General features: G+C 33.7%; 1 pseudogene; it reads right to left on the bottom strand.

Moving 5' to 3' along the window:
• Nucleotides 1-9,776: 9,776 nt before the first annotated feature.
• Nucleotides 9,777-13,549, bottom strand: LOC124992217 (tropomyosin alpha-3 chain-like; annotated as a pseudogene).
• Between the last annotated feature and the right edge of the window lie 420 nt (nucleotides 13,550-13,969).

Below are 13,969 nucleotides of genomic sequence, written 5' to 3'. Positions count from 1 at the left end.
TATTAAATGTTCTAAGAGAAAGCTTTTAACATTAAATTTCATTTTTTAATAAAAAGTACATCTTTGTAAATAGAATGAAATAGAATATTAAAATTCTAACTATATTTACCAGTCTCTCTATTCCTGATAGATAATCAGTTTTCTAGTAATAAATAAAATAGTCATTTTTTGAAAAAATATAGGTCTTTAAAATGAAGGCCATGTCTTAAAATGGGAAAACAGAGAAGTATGAATTGATTTTTAAGAGGAAACCTTTAACAGAAAATGTCTTCCAAGGTTACTCTAAATTATACCAAAGGAAGATAAAAGTCATATTTAAACTCTTAAGAAATCTCAGAGCAGATCCCTGCCATCCTTTTTGAGGTAATTTCATAAAGCTGCAGGGCTCCCTGTTGTATTTTGGCCACCTTTTCTGGCCAGCCTCTGAAGGAATTGAGCCTCTGTCTGATAACACTCTATAAAATACTCTCAATCCTGCACATCCAGGGACCTTCTGAAATCAAAATGTCCCCTTTGGTTATAAATGTTTTAAAAGTTGGAAATAGTCAAATTATTATATCATTATAACTGGAAATTGCTGGTTTATTGCATTCCTGCTTTCACCTATTTTTTTTATTTATTATATTAGATACAGTTCACTTTAAGTTTTGCATTCCAGTAAAAAGGTAATATTTCCCATGAATTATCATTTTTACATTGCCGACTATAGATTATTTTAAACTTTGGCCACTGACAGTTTTCAGAATGATTCTTTTATTTCTTTTTTTAGTTTAAACACCTTTCTATATTCCTAGAACACAAGAAAGATAAACAGTACTTACTGATGACATGAAAAAAATGCATCACTTTTTAAAGTTTTGCAGTTAGTGGTTGTATTGTTATACATAATTAATAACACAATACCACTGATAAAGCAAGCAAATAAACCACAGATCTTTAATTTAAATAAATTGTAATTGACAGATTGTTGATATAATAGGGTTAACCATAAAGTTATTTGAAAATGTGTTAATAAATCAATCATAATTTCACTAAGAGAAAATAAAGATAACAGATGGACAATGATGTCATTTTTTCACATTAAGTAGGGTAGTTCATTTATTGACATCAGAAATAATATGAAGTATGGGAGAAAGATAATTTTAGTATACCTTAGCAAAATTAGACAATAAAGAACCCATACAATCCTAAATAAAGTTATTCTCTCTACTAAAGTAAAAATTGGATAAGCTTAAAAGAATTCAAAAACAATAGGCAAAATTAAACAATGGATCATTATTTCAAGGAAACCTAAGACCTATTTGAAATTTAAAATGTTTCTTTCTTAAAATGTGTACCTGATGAAATCAGTACTAATTATATATTTCCTTTTTGATTAGCAGTCATAACAATGAACGCACTAAAGTTGTAAATGAAAGTATAAAAGCAATACTCTATTCAGCACCTTCCTTATAGGACATTAGTAACTTCAATATTAGTTTCTGCAACAAATTATACAAAGACATTGCTAAAAAAATATGTTTTAGTCAAAAAGCAAACAAACCCAATCCTAGTCAATACATCATATTCCAATTTAGTAACAGATACTACTGGAGCGTGTAAATCCTTTTTTGAAATATCTACAAGTAATCAAAGTTCACCCCAAAGACTGATTGAAAATAATTGCAAACATACAAAAATTCCTAATCATTTATATTTTATTAGATGTTAAAATGAAAGTTTCTCAAATAAAATTTTAAATAAACTTAAAATGATTCACTAAAAATCAGATACTATGAATTTCACATAAAACCTGAAGAAATTTCAATTTAATTTTATAAGCAAAATTTACCATGTATATTTAGCATATTAAAAACACAACTTTAAACTTGAAGCATCAATTAATTAATATTCAAATCCTATTCCTGAATGTTGTATTTTTCTCCAGGGTTTCCTTAGGATGAAAAGGCATTTGTTATACAAAAATGCTAACAAAGTGTTATGATAAACCCATCTGTGAGAATTCCTCAGTTGCTAGTACAAGAACAATTAGAAGAGCTCATGTGAGCGACTCTGCATCATTTCTTGGCTTTGACAAGCTGCAGTGCACACAACATTTCAACAATATCCTCAGAGGGAGTCATTTCAGAAACAACTGGGAAATACTCACCAAAGATGAAAGTCTGGCAAGAAACTGCTCCAACTCAGGAACTTACTACTTTGAACTTGGAAGCAAGAAACATTTTTTAGGATTTAACCCTATCACACCAATAAACTTTTAAGAAGGAGGCGGTAGATAATCTTACCATGTCAGCCATTGTTTCCAATTTATGTATTCTTCCTAAACCACTAATTATTATTCTGAAATGCACAATAAGAGAACAGTAAGTTGTCAATAAACTTTTCTTCCTCAAAAAATCAAAATTGAATTGTGAAATACTATGAACAGTTTTCTTATAGTAAGGAACGATGGATAATGGAAGTGTAAGGAAATAAATGAAGCAGGTTTTACAGATGAAGTAGGTTTAGGGGATGCAGTGGTAAGATAAATGAATGTTTTTTTCTCAATCTGAATAGGTGATTCTTCAAATATCAATTGAGTTGCTCATTAAACTCCTATTTCCTTCCAAATGTTTCTCATCTGGAATTTGCAACCTACTAGCATCAGGAATATAGCCACAATCACAAGGTGAAAATAATTTCATTTCACAGTGTACAGTAATATATTTCATAGAGGATGAAGTACAGGGTCAGTTTTGTATTATATCATGAATAGAACGATTCATAGATTCATAGAATTTTAGATTGAAGGTCAAAGCCAGCATTAATGAGTAAAACAGGAGGTGTTAAAATGAACTCTTGAGGTGAACAAGAATAATAAACTTGTCAATTTTTCCTATCTCCATTTTTAAAAATAATCTGATTATAAAAGTCAGTCTGTCATATAATGTCTAATAAATATCAAGGTCAGCAGATAATATCAATTCACCTAAGCCCAACTATTTGGACCAAGAGTCTTCTCTGTTTTCTTGATGCTATTTTCTTGATTTCTTTTTTAATGATCAGTTTGTAGAAAAGGAAATAGACTATTTTTAAAATTACGTACCTTTCCAGGGTAATACTTATGTGAATAACTTCCTGAAATGGTCCACATGAAATGGTATATTTGTTTTTTATTTGAAAATGTATTTATTAATATTTATCCATTATTTGTATTTTTCATTTTCATGATAACCCCTTCTGTGTTCACACATTCTCTCCATGTCCCTGTGCCATCTTCCTTGGATCTCTTTGACAGTGGATTAAGGTGGGCCACATTCTTGTTAACAGCAATAAGTATTAAAGGTCATTGGATTGAAGCTTCAAATGAAGATAGCATCTGCAGAAAATGCAATGTCTATATACTCTGCCAAGGAAAAGACTGTCTTAATGTTTCAAATCCAATGAGAAAAAACAGATAATTTCTTTGCAATGCAAACTAGGTAGAAATGACTTGTTCATCTTAGTGTCTGCTTAAAGTACCATATTATTATCATCTTGGTTAAGATAACATTCTTAAAGTTACATGGTATCCAATATCTTTAAATGGTTCTCATACTCATAAAGCACAATTTTATCTCTGTATATTAACTTAGTTTAATTTATTTTCCATAGTATATGATGAGTGAAAGAAATACAAATATTCCCCATTTGGTTTATAAGTACTTTTGAATCAAATTAAGTTCCTCAAGCCTATTATAAAAACATACCAACCAGATATTGAACAATTTGCATAATTTTACCAGGTATCACCTGATATTTCAGTATCTTCATTAAATCAAACTTGATTTTAGGTTTATTATATATTCACCAGTTTCATTTTACTTAAACAATAAAAATCCAAACCTTCAGTTAAAAAAAAAAGCACACATACACACACAAAAAATTATAAATTTGATCGAGGTTAAAAGTTTGCTTTTATGTTTAGAAATTTATTCTAAAGAGCTCTAGCAAAAAGAAAGGGCTATGCAACGATTCTTCCAATCTGCAGGATAGGAAACTTAAACATTTGGCTGCTGTTTAGCTGGAATTTGAACAGATGAATTGGAAGAGATTGCCGTGGAAATGATCATTTTACCAAGAATGAAGGTAACATGACTCTGAAAGAAAATAAATTATATGAGTAAAAATACTGACATATTGCTTTCTTTGGAAGGGAACTTTGCTATGATGAAAACTGTCAACTCAAATGCAGAATAAATATTAATAAATAAAAATTAAGTATTTTGGAAATATGTAATATCACATGCTATTATAATGGCTAATGGTAATAATTTAAAATTTTTTGTTGCTGGAGAGATCTTATATACTGGGCAGATATGGGAAATTATTTTGCAGACTTTTTTTCAAAGTTTGCTCTGAAGATAACTATCGCAGGAATATATTATTGCATAACTCATTTCTCTTCTGCATATGATGGATTTTAAACTCATGAAGAAACCAGTCAAGAAACATTTATGTTCCTTAGAGAAGTAAAAATTTAGAAGTTTAACTAGATTGCTGTAGGGGTGGAAAAACAAGGTGCATTCATACAGCTAAGACACAAAGATTACACTATAAAAAAATTAAAGAAAATTAGAAAGAATCCAACGGCATTTAGAATCTCTTTAGATGAGTTATCTTATTAGGAAAGATGAGTCAGACTAAATTTAATGTGATCTATTGGGTTATTTTTTTTAAATGCAATTTCTAAATGTGAGTTAACTGGATGTGGCCTTTATTATGTACAGTTCTGGGGATGGACTAAATATTATGAAGTTTTTTTACATGTATTCTAGAATAAAGAAAATAAGTACTTTTTGGACTCGAAAGCCAGATTTCTTGATTTCAGTCAGCATTGTAAATATAGAAATGGAAGAGAAAAGGCTAGAATAAATGTTGTTCACTTTCATATGAATTAGAGGGATCATGTGAATTTAAATTCAGATATCTTGTATCCCTTTCAGTAAAAGGAAAAAGAAATGGGCAGTTCCAAAGGTAGGAAGGGTAGGAGACAAAAGTACAAGCTGATCCTGCAACAGGAAGTAAGGAAGTGCTCAAAAAGATTGGAGCATGTGCATAGGACACAAAAACTGTGTTGAAGAAAATCCCACTGGTTTAGTCTGGGAAATATAAGCAAAAAGTAATTATAATGATGTACTATAATCCATAGAAAAAAGAGAGTGTGTATTAGTTTTTCTTGGTGTAAAAATAAATAGGGATAAGGAATGATTGTAGAAAGTATACACAAAATAGAAAAACTGTCATTTGTAAATCATGAAAGTAGTAGTTGTTTGGACAAGAATTATCTATGAATGCTCTTGATTTGTGTGTGTGTGTGTGTGTTTGTTTGTTCTTCTTATTTCCTTGCTTTTATGGAGGGGGAGCTTGCTGAGGATGAAACCCAGGGTCTTACCTGTGCTAGGCCGGCAGTCTGTCCCTGAGCTAATTCCCCCAACACATGTCTCTGGATGCTAATATTAGCAGACAGAGTATAATGAAAAAAAAATATGTGCATAGTTTTCATGTATGTCCGAACAAGATATTAATTTATGAAAAGAAAAAATAATTTTACACTGTAGACAGAGAGAAGATATCGAGTTTACAAAGTTATCACATTTAGAATTATCAGTGTTGGAACAAATCAATACAATGCTTCTTCTGACATGTAATTAAAAGAACTTAATCACTCCACAGTCTTCCTGGAAAATATTTAGTATACAAATCTAATTACAAAGAAAATCATCCAGATTCAAATTAAAGGGTAGTATGAAAAATAATTGTCCAAAAATTCAAGTTCAAAGAGGATGTAAAAGAATTAATCCAGATGAAAGGAGACTAAAGAGGCAAGACAACTAAAGCAACATGTGATCCTGGATTGGATCCTAGAATAATTGGTGATATTTTAATAAGGTCTACAGATTACATAATAATATTATATCACTGTTCATTGGCTGATTGTTTATACTTGTGTCAGAGTTATAAGACAATATCCTTGTTTTTAGGAAATCACACGGAAGCATGTAAAGATAAACATTCAAAATGAGAAGTAAATATAGAAATAGGAATTCTCACAGATATAACAATGACTGAAAGACAAGAGATTTCAAAGAGAGTAAGTATCCTCATAGTTTGCTTTAAAATAGCCAATTTAGATAAAACAGATGTCTCTTAACTTATTTATTCTTATGCCACCCTGAATTCCCAGAATAGCTCAAGGGAATAGAAAATTCTGTCTGGTTTACAGATGAGAGAGGATGTATTAATCTTAGTATTTCTACCTACCTCCTGGAGACGAGGTGTTTCAGAATGGCTCTATTTGCCTCTGAGTTCAGGGCAAACTTCAACCTCTAGGTTGTACTTTCTCCTTGTCGTGCACAGGGGTGCTCACTTCTGTCATTCTCGCTATTAAGGCAGGGCCCTATGCCTTTCAAATGAAACATAGCAAAATAAGAAACAGGCGTATAAGTTTGCCTCCTCCGGTCTGATTCCCTTACCTCAGCACAGTATCTCCAAAACCTCTAAATATTTCTGAGGCAGCAAGTTTGAATGTGAGAAGAACATCAGGACAAGTATCCTCTAGGTATCAGTTAGGAGGAATTACCCATGAGCAGACTCAGTTCTCAGCAGAGACCGTGGGATAGCTAAGGAACGCTCAACCCCCACAACCCATCCCCCATCATTGGAATTGGATCTGTTTTGGCAAAGTTTCTTTCAAAAGAGCAAGGGTAGCCTTTTGAATGTGATTTTCAAATGGGATTCAAAAGTAAACGTCTTTGTGAAACTTTGCTATGGACCCATATTCTGACTCCTGGATCCTACTCCTTAGGATTAAATAATACCCGAGTAAAGTGAACCACACATAGATTAGAATTATTGTTATGATTAAGATGTTAAGGGTCTCTCCAAAGCTCTTATTTGAGATAATGCAAGAAAGTTTAGAATGAAGTGATTGGTTAAGAGCCTTAACCTAATCAGTGAATTAATCCTCTGATAAGGATTAACTGGGTGGTAACTGTAGGAAGATAGGGTGTGACTGGAGGAAGTGGGTCATCGGGGGGTGTACCTTTGAGGTTTATAGTTTGTTCCTGAAGAGTGTAGCTCTGTCTCTATGCTTCTTGGTGACCATGTCCTGACCTGTTTTCCTCTGCCACACTCTTTCACCATGGTGTTTTGCCTTGTCTTGAGACATGAGGAATGGGGCTGACTATCTATGGACTGAGACCTCTGAAACCATGAGACCCAAAATAAAATTTTCCTACTCAGGTTCTCATCAGGTCTTCTGGTCACAGCAGTGAAATAGCTGACTAAACAACTATGTGTGTCCATTCTCATACCTGCTAAGCACTAAAATTGTTCAAATGGACATGATTTTAATGAAAATGATTGGATTGTATGATTCTTGTCTCAGAAGTCTAACAGCATCTTCATGGGCAAGTTCATGACATTCCACAGCCTTCTTATGTACACCTACAATGCACCAATAAAAAAATGAGAAAAAATAGAAAACGGGATCAATGTGACTTGAAAATAGGTAATGACTACAGAACTTTTGACCTGAATCTGATTATTTAATAGGTTCCAGTATAACTAGATTTCAATAGTCTTATGTTTAAGGCTTCACGTACACACCCAATTATGTATGTGTTTGTGTGCACACCTACACAAACACACACACATGTACACAGTGTCAGAAAACTTGACACAAATTGAACTTTTTCTCTATCCCATTAAGACCAGACACCTCATCTGCTGCATCAGGACTCTTTAAAGACAAAGTTCTGCTCTAGAGAATAGCTACTGGAAATATTCCCAACGATTATCAACTTCTAGCAGAAAGTCTCTGTCAGCATTTCTTAACCTGTTGAGCTTTATGTTAATTATTGCTTCTTTTACTGTCTTTTTCTTCCTTACTTCCTTTCTTTTTCTTTCTTTTTTTTTTTTTTTTTTTTTGAGGGACTGGTTCTTTATTTCAAAAAGACACTTGTTAATATAATATTCAGTGTGAAAACAGTGTTACACTATTGGTTTCTCTTGTTTCCCAACTAAGGACCACATTTTAGTCCAATAAGCTGCAGTATTCACACCTAACAGACCTCATAGAAACCTCACCTAATAGTGGGGATTTGGTAGGGAAAGAAACTTTGAAAGATCAGCACACTACCAGTCCAGAGGGTAGATGAGGTAATCAGGTACCCCTCAACCCCAAAGAATTCAAGTTTCAAAATAATATAAAACTTTAAAAGTTTTGTACGTAAGTTATTCAAAACTTTTCCAGCACTGACTGAAACAAAGCACAATGAGATGGCCCTTTTAGGGACAGCAGCTTCAGACCCAGAAAAGGGTAATGAGATGAATTTCATATGACTAAACCAGTGGCAAAAACATTATCTTCTTTCTTTCAAGAAAACAGGACAGCAATGAAGTGGTCAAGATTAAGAGTCCCCTGATATTCTGTGAACAGTCGAGAAGCAGTTTGAGATGGGGTAAAAACTTGGGTCTAAGGGTTGAGGATATGGCTCAGTGGTAGAATGCTTGCTGAGTATAGATGAGGCACTAGGCTCAATCCACAGCAGGACAAAAGCAAAAAGTCTCAAAGATCTCACCATCTTCATTTGACCATTTCTGATGAAAAAAATAAAAACTAAAAATTAAATTGTGCAAAGATATATTAAACACAAACACACACAGAACACCTAAGTAGCACCATCTTTGTTTTTTGGCTAATTCCTCTTAACTCCTCTTAGGATCATTTTCTGATTTTGTCTTATTTGGTTGCTACTTTGTACAGATCAATGAGGTTTACCATCACAGAGTCTTTCTGGGTTCTGTGTAGCTCTCAGTAGGACAGGCCTATACCTCTTTTCTTTCTCTATGCAGAGGGTAATATGGATTAGGCTGAAAAGTTACTTTCTGTAATGGTTAATTTGAATTGTCAACTTGATTGGGTTAAGAGATGCCAATGATTAAGAGGCTTCTTGGTGTGTCAATGAGGGCGTGTCTAGGAATGATTGGAATGTGGGATAGTGAACTGAGTGGAGCCCCTCCCTAAGCATGGGCAGCACCACCCAACAGGATGGAATAAAAGTTGGAAGAACAAGGAAGCAGATGCAGATGCAAGCTCCACTCTTCTTCAACCAGTTCTTGATCACTGCATCGATCCTCTGAGGATATCTGACTCTTGCTTCTTCACTCTTCCAAAGCGAACTCTGCCAATGATTCTCTAGGTAGTTTCCTGAAGCCTTGGTCTCGAACTAGGATAGCACTGTTGATCCTTCTTGTTCTGGGTCTTCTGCCTTTTGGACTGCACAGCTACTGGTTCTTCCAGCTCTCTAGCCTGCAGACTGTCATTGTGAACTACCCAGTTTCTTGTCGTGTAAGCCAATCTAATAAATCCCCTTTCGTAATCATACTTCCTGTTGATTCTGTTCCTTTAGAGAACCCTGACTAATATACCTTCCAAAATCGAGAAGGGCATTAGGTTGCAGATTCAGAGCTGTTGAATTATTTGAAATGTTTTACAAAAGGTAGTTACCACAACAAAAAACTAATTGCAAAGTATGTATATCACAACATGCTTTTAAAGACACTGCAAATTGGGCTCACATTCTTTTAAATGTTGCTCCTAGCCCAACTGGAATCTCTGGGAGAAAGACAGAGGTTTTTTGGTAAAAAATACAAGAGAGGTGGGGATAGAGGAGGTGTTGAAAGGAAAAAGCAGGCTTACAATAAAAAATCAGCCCTCAGCTTCAGGCTGGCTGGCCTCAGGCAAGTCAGGGTCAGATGATGGAGCAGCAGCAGGACAGGACTGGGGAGTTCTGCATCTCATTCAGGTCAAGCAGAGTCTGGTCCAACATCCTTTGAGTACAGAGATGCTCCTCTACCGTGCATTTCAGCTCACCTTCCAAATCATCTATTGTCTATTCCCGTTTGGTCACCTGTCTCAGCAAACTCAGTACAGGTCTCTGTCTTGAGTTTATCAGTAAAAATCTTGATCTCTGTCATATTTGTCTTCTTTTTCAGAGTACTTCTCTTCAGAAGCACTCAGACAGTTCAGGTTCTCTTCCATCTGCTCATCCATCTCTCAACAGCCAGACCCTGCCAGCACAGCTCATTTCCTCCTTGTGTTCTAAATCTCCTTCAATAAGCACAAAATGATGAGTCACTTTGCTTACTTCCTATCTGCTTCTTCTGCTATGTGTTTAGCTTCTCTGAGTGGGACTTCCTGGAGTTCCATCTTTACTTCATGTTTTAGGGTTGGGTTTTCAATAATCTTCATACCTCTGACTCTCATCAGCAGCTCTTCCTCCTCCTCCTCTGGCTTTTGCAGGACAGTAGCCAGCTCCTCTTCAATCAGTTGTTGGTTCAAGGAGGCCACCTCAGCTTTAAGCTTTTCCCAGGCCTGCCTTTCCCCCTCAAATTCCCACTGGAGGCACTGAGTCTTCTCCTCTGCATCATCTTCTGGATCTTGCACTTCATGGCCTCAGTGGTGGTGATCATAACCGTGGTGAGCCCACCCCACCTGATTTTTGATTTCTGACACCTGCCTCCTCCTCTCTGTGTTTCATCCACTTCTCACAGCTTCTTATACGTTATTGCTAAGAATAGCAGCTAAAATTTGTAGCAAAAGTGTATGTGTAATAAATCATATAAAATAAAAATTAATAGTGTATTATATATGTAATTAATATAGTCATATTTTAGTATAATTAGTATGAATTTAATTTTTATTTATATAGACATAATTTAGTACAATTTGTACAATGTCCTGTCAGACAATGCTTTTCTCCAACCCAGTGTTTCCTCCTGTTAACCTAGTGTTTATTCCACTTAGGTGAAGGAAAGGGGAGGGATACCTCTAGGTCTACATGGGACCAGATTCTTCTATTTTTGTAAAGAGGACACTTACCAGAACTTATCCAGCTCTAACATTCAGGCAAATATTCTCACATCCCCAAACCTGCCCATATCCTGGTAGATATTTGTCAGTGATCATTTTGAACCTCCTCTCTACTATAGTAGAGGCCATATTGTTTTGTATTTCCTAAAATTTTAGGCTTTTATTTTTCCCTCTTCTTTTCTTGTTTCTTTTGCCAAATTCAGTCATAATCACAGATTCTCAGAGTCTCTTTATCCTTCTCCCACTATGAAGTATCCTAAGTGGGACACTGTGATTGAATAAGAGTAAACATTGAAGAGCTTGGTAAACTGATTCTGTATTTTTTCCCCTCAGTTATGTATCACCTGGTGTGCTACTTAGAGATATAGCATTGCTATGGAGCTTCTTAGAAACTTGATAGTGTATAGTACATTTGGTGACTTTCTAGGTAACTTCAAACAAATTTCAATAGAGATGGAACACTGGGCACTGTTTAGTTGTGACAGTTGAAAATGGGACAGAAACTAACGAATACCATTGTAATTATTCTAGCTTCTTCTGAAATCCTGTCAGATTTCTCAAAGTATTACTAATTCTCAGAATATTCCGATTCTCTGATTTAATTTAAAGGTACTTATTGCTATCCAATAAGTGGGATGGAAATCTGTCACCTGATTACTTAAGTCATTCATTTAAAACTTTAAGAAACAGATACCAGATGTTGACTTGAAGAGGGTTCATCTTTAAAAGTATAATTTATGGGAATTCATATATCTCAAGGTCTGAAATCTGTTTGTGTACCTCTAGCTAAGTAATGGAAATGAGATAAATGAGCATAAGAAGAATTACATTATTTAAACCTAATGCACTACAAAAGTCCACTTAATTTCACTAGAAAAATCTTTGGCCCCAAAGAAATGTATCTGGACAATGATGTAAGTACAATTATGATGAGTAATGATTATTTCTGGAATTATGTAAAAATATTTTCTTGTTTTGCTTTTCAGTAAAAGATAACATAGCTCAGTTGATGCTTGTTTAAATTTTGCATACAAATATGCATAAGCCAACTGGATTCAATTTATTCTGTCTTAATTTGAATTAACTTGATGGGTCTTTTGACACATGCTGAACAGACTAATTGTTGCTTATTTGGGTGCACTGAATCAGTGAACATAGCAATCAGATTCTAGACAGATGTTCATAGTTTCTTTGATTGCCCAGAGCCTGAGGTTGGAAAAGAAGAGAGAATCATTTTGCTGATTTACTTTGGTTAGTGTCTGTCACGGCACAGACTGCATTACAAATACAACTGTTAAAACAAGCAGCTGCTGCTAAAGAGTTGTGAGGAACAGATAGGAATACTAATTATAATGTTACCTTTTGACACATTTGAACTTGTATTGTTTTGGTCAGCAGAATTTGGCAATGGTAAAATTAGAGAAGTATATTTATTTTCTTTTTTTCCTTATTTGTTTCAATATCTTCTTCATGGACTGGGGAGATAACTCAGTTGGTAGAGTGCTTGCCTTGCAAGCACGAGACCCTGGGTTTGATCCCCAGCACCGCAAAAAAAAGAAAGAAAAAAAAATCTTCTTCATGTCAATGTTAATATTAATTTATTCTTCTCAGTTTAAAGGACAAAGATAGCTATCAAGTCATAAAAAAGTGTGTCTTCCTCTCTTACAGCTGAATTGTCCTCTCTTATTGTCAAATATTGTAGTGCATACTATTTACTACATATCTTTTAAAAGAAATAGTTTTATAATATAAGTTCCATTGAATCCTCCTGTGAATGAATGGGAGAAATAAGTAGAAGATGTTCAACTGCTTACAACACTTGAATTTGTGTTACATGGTTATGTACTGTTGTAAGGAGCAGAATAACCTGAATATATCAAAAGAAGAAACAAATAACAATGAATTATGTAAAGAGAGTAAAAGTAATCTAGAATTAAATAGTTCAGGGGTTTTAAAGTGACAGCTTGAAATTATAAGGGATGCATTTTATTATATAATTCTAGTTCATTTACATTTCCTCTTCATGTCTTGTCCATTTTTCCATTGAATATTTCATTAGTTTATTTCGAGTCCATTTGTGGAAATCCTTTATATATTTTGTATAACAATCTTCCATTGTTTTGTCCATTTATGTTACAATATTTTATAGGCTATGATTTATTTTTCATCTACTTAAAGTAGTCTTTGCTGAATAAATGTTATTAATTTTTAATGTTGTAGATTTTGACAATCATTTTCTTTGTCTACTGTATTTTATCATCTTATTTAAAAGTTATTTTTGGCAAAGAAATATTTTCCAACAGGAAGTCTTACATATAATCCTGTATATTTTCTTCTAAATATTTAGAAGTTTGCTTTTTCTCATTAAAATTTTTCGTACACTGAGAATTGATGCTATGTGTGATATAAGATATGGTTCCACATAGTCTTTGCATAGAAGTAGCAAATTATCCTATTGTTTTTGACTGCCATTTCTCTAAATATTATGTTTGCCTTCCTTTCCATCCTCCTCTAGTAAATTTCCTGTTTCATTATTTTTCTTCATATCTATTAGTTTTCTTTCTTTCTCATCATTTTCCTTCTCTTTATCTGTGTAATAATCTCACACATACTTTCTGGTTCATTGGTTCCTTTATCAGCATATCTATCCATATTAGCTCTCTAATTCTATTTAAATACATGTTATATAATTACATTAAATTAAAGATTTAATTCTGTGAATACAGTATGTGTGCATCTTGAAGCTCCAACAAGGTTTATTCCAAATATTTTGGGTATATCTCATTTCATTTTTTTAAATTTTAGATTTTATTTTATTTTTTTAATCTCCCTGAGTCACCCTTACATCTTGGACTTCCTTTTTTAATTATATATATTTGTACATCTTTATGGGGGTACCTTATAGGCAATTTAATACATGTATATTATGTATAATCATCAAATCAAGAAAACAAACATTTGCAACTTTTTAATCATTAACCATTTTATGTGTTGGGTATTTTGTACTTTTCTAGTCATTTTGAAATGTATCACACATTGTTTTAAACAGTACTTATCCTAAGGCACCAAAGA

Source organism: Sciurus carolinensis, chromosome 1, assembly GCF_902686445.1.
Source record: "Sciurus carolinensis chromosome 1, mSciCar1.2, whole genome shotgun sequence".
Classification (NCBI taxonomy): domain Eukaryota; kingdom Metazoa; phylum Chordata; class Mammalia; order Rodentia; family Sciuridae; genus Sciurus; species Sciurus carolinensis.
Note: the sequence above shows the minus strand (reverse complement) of the source record. Positions and strands in the feature narration are given on the sequence as shown.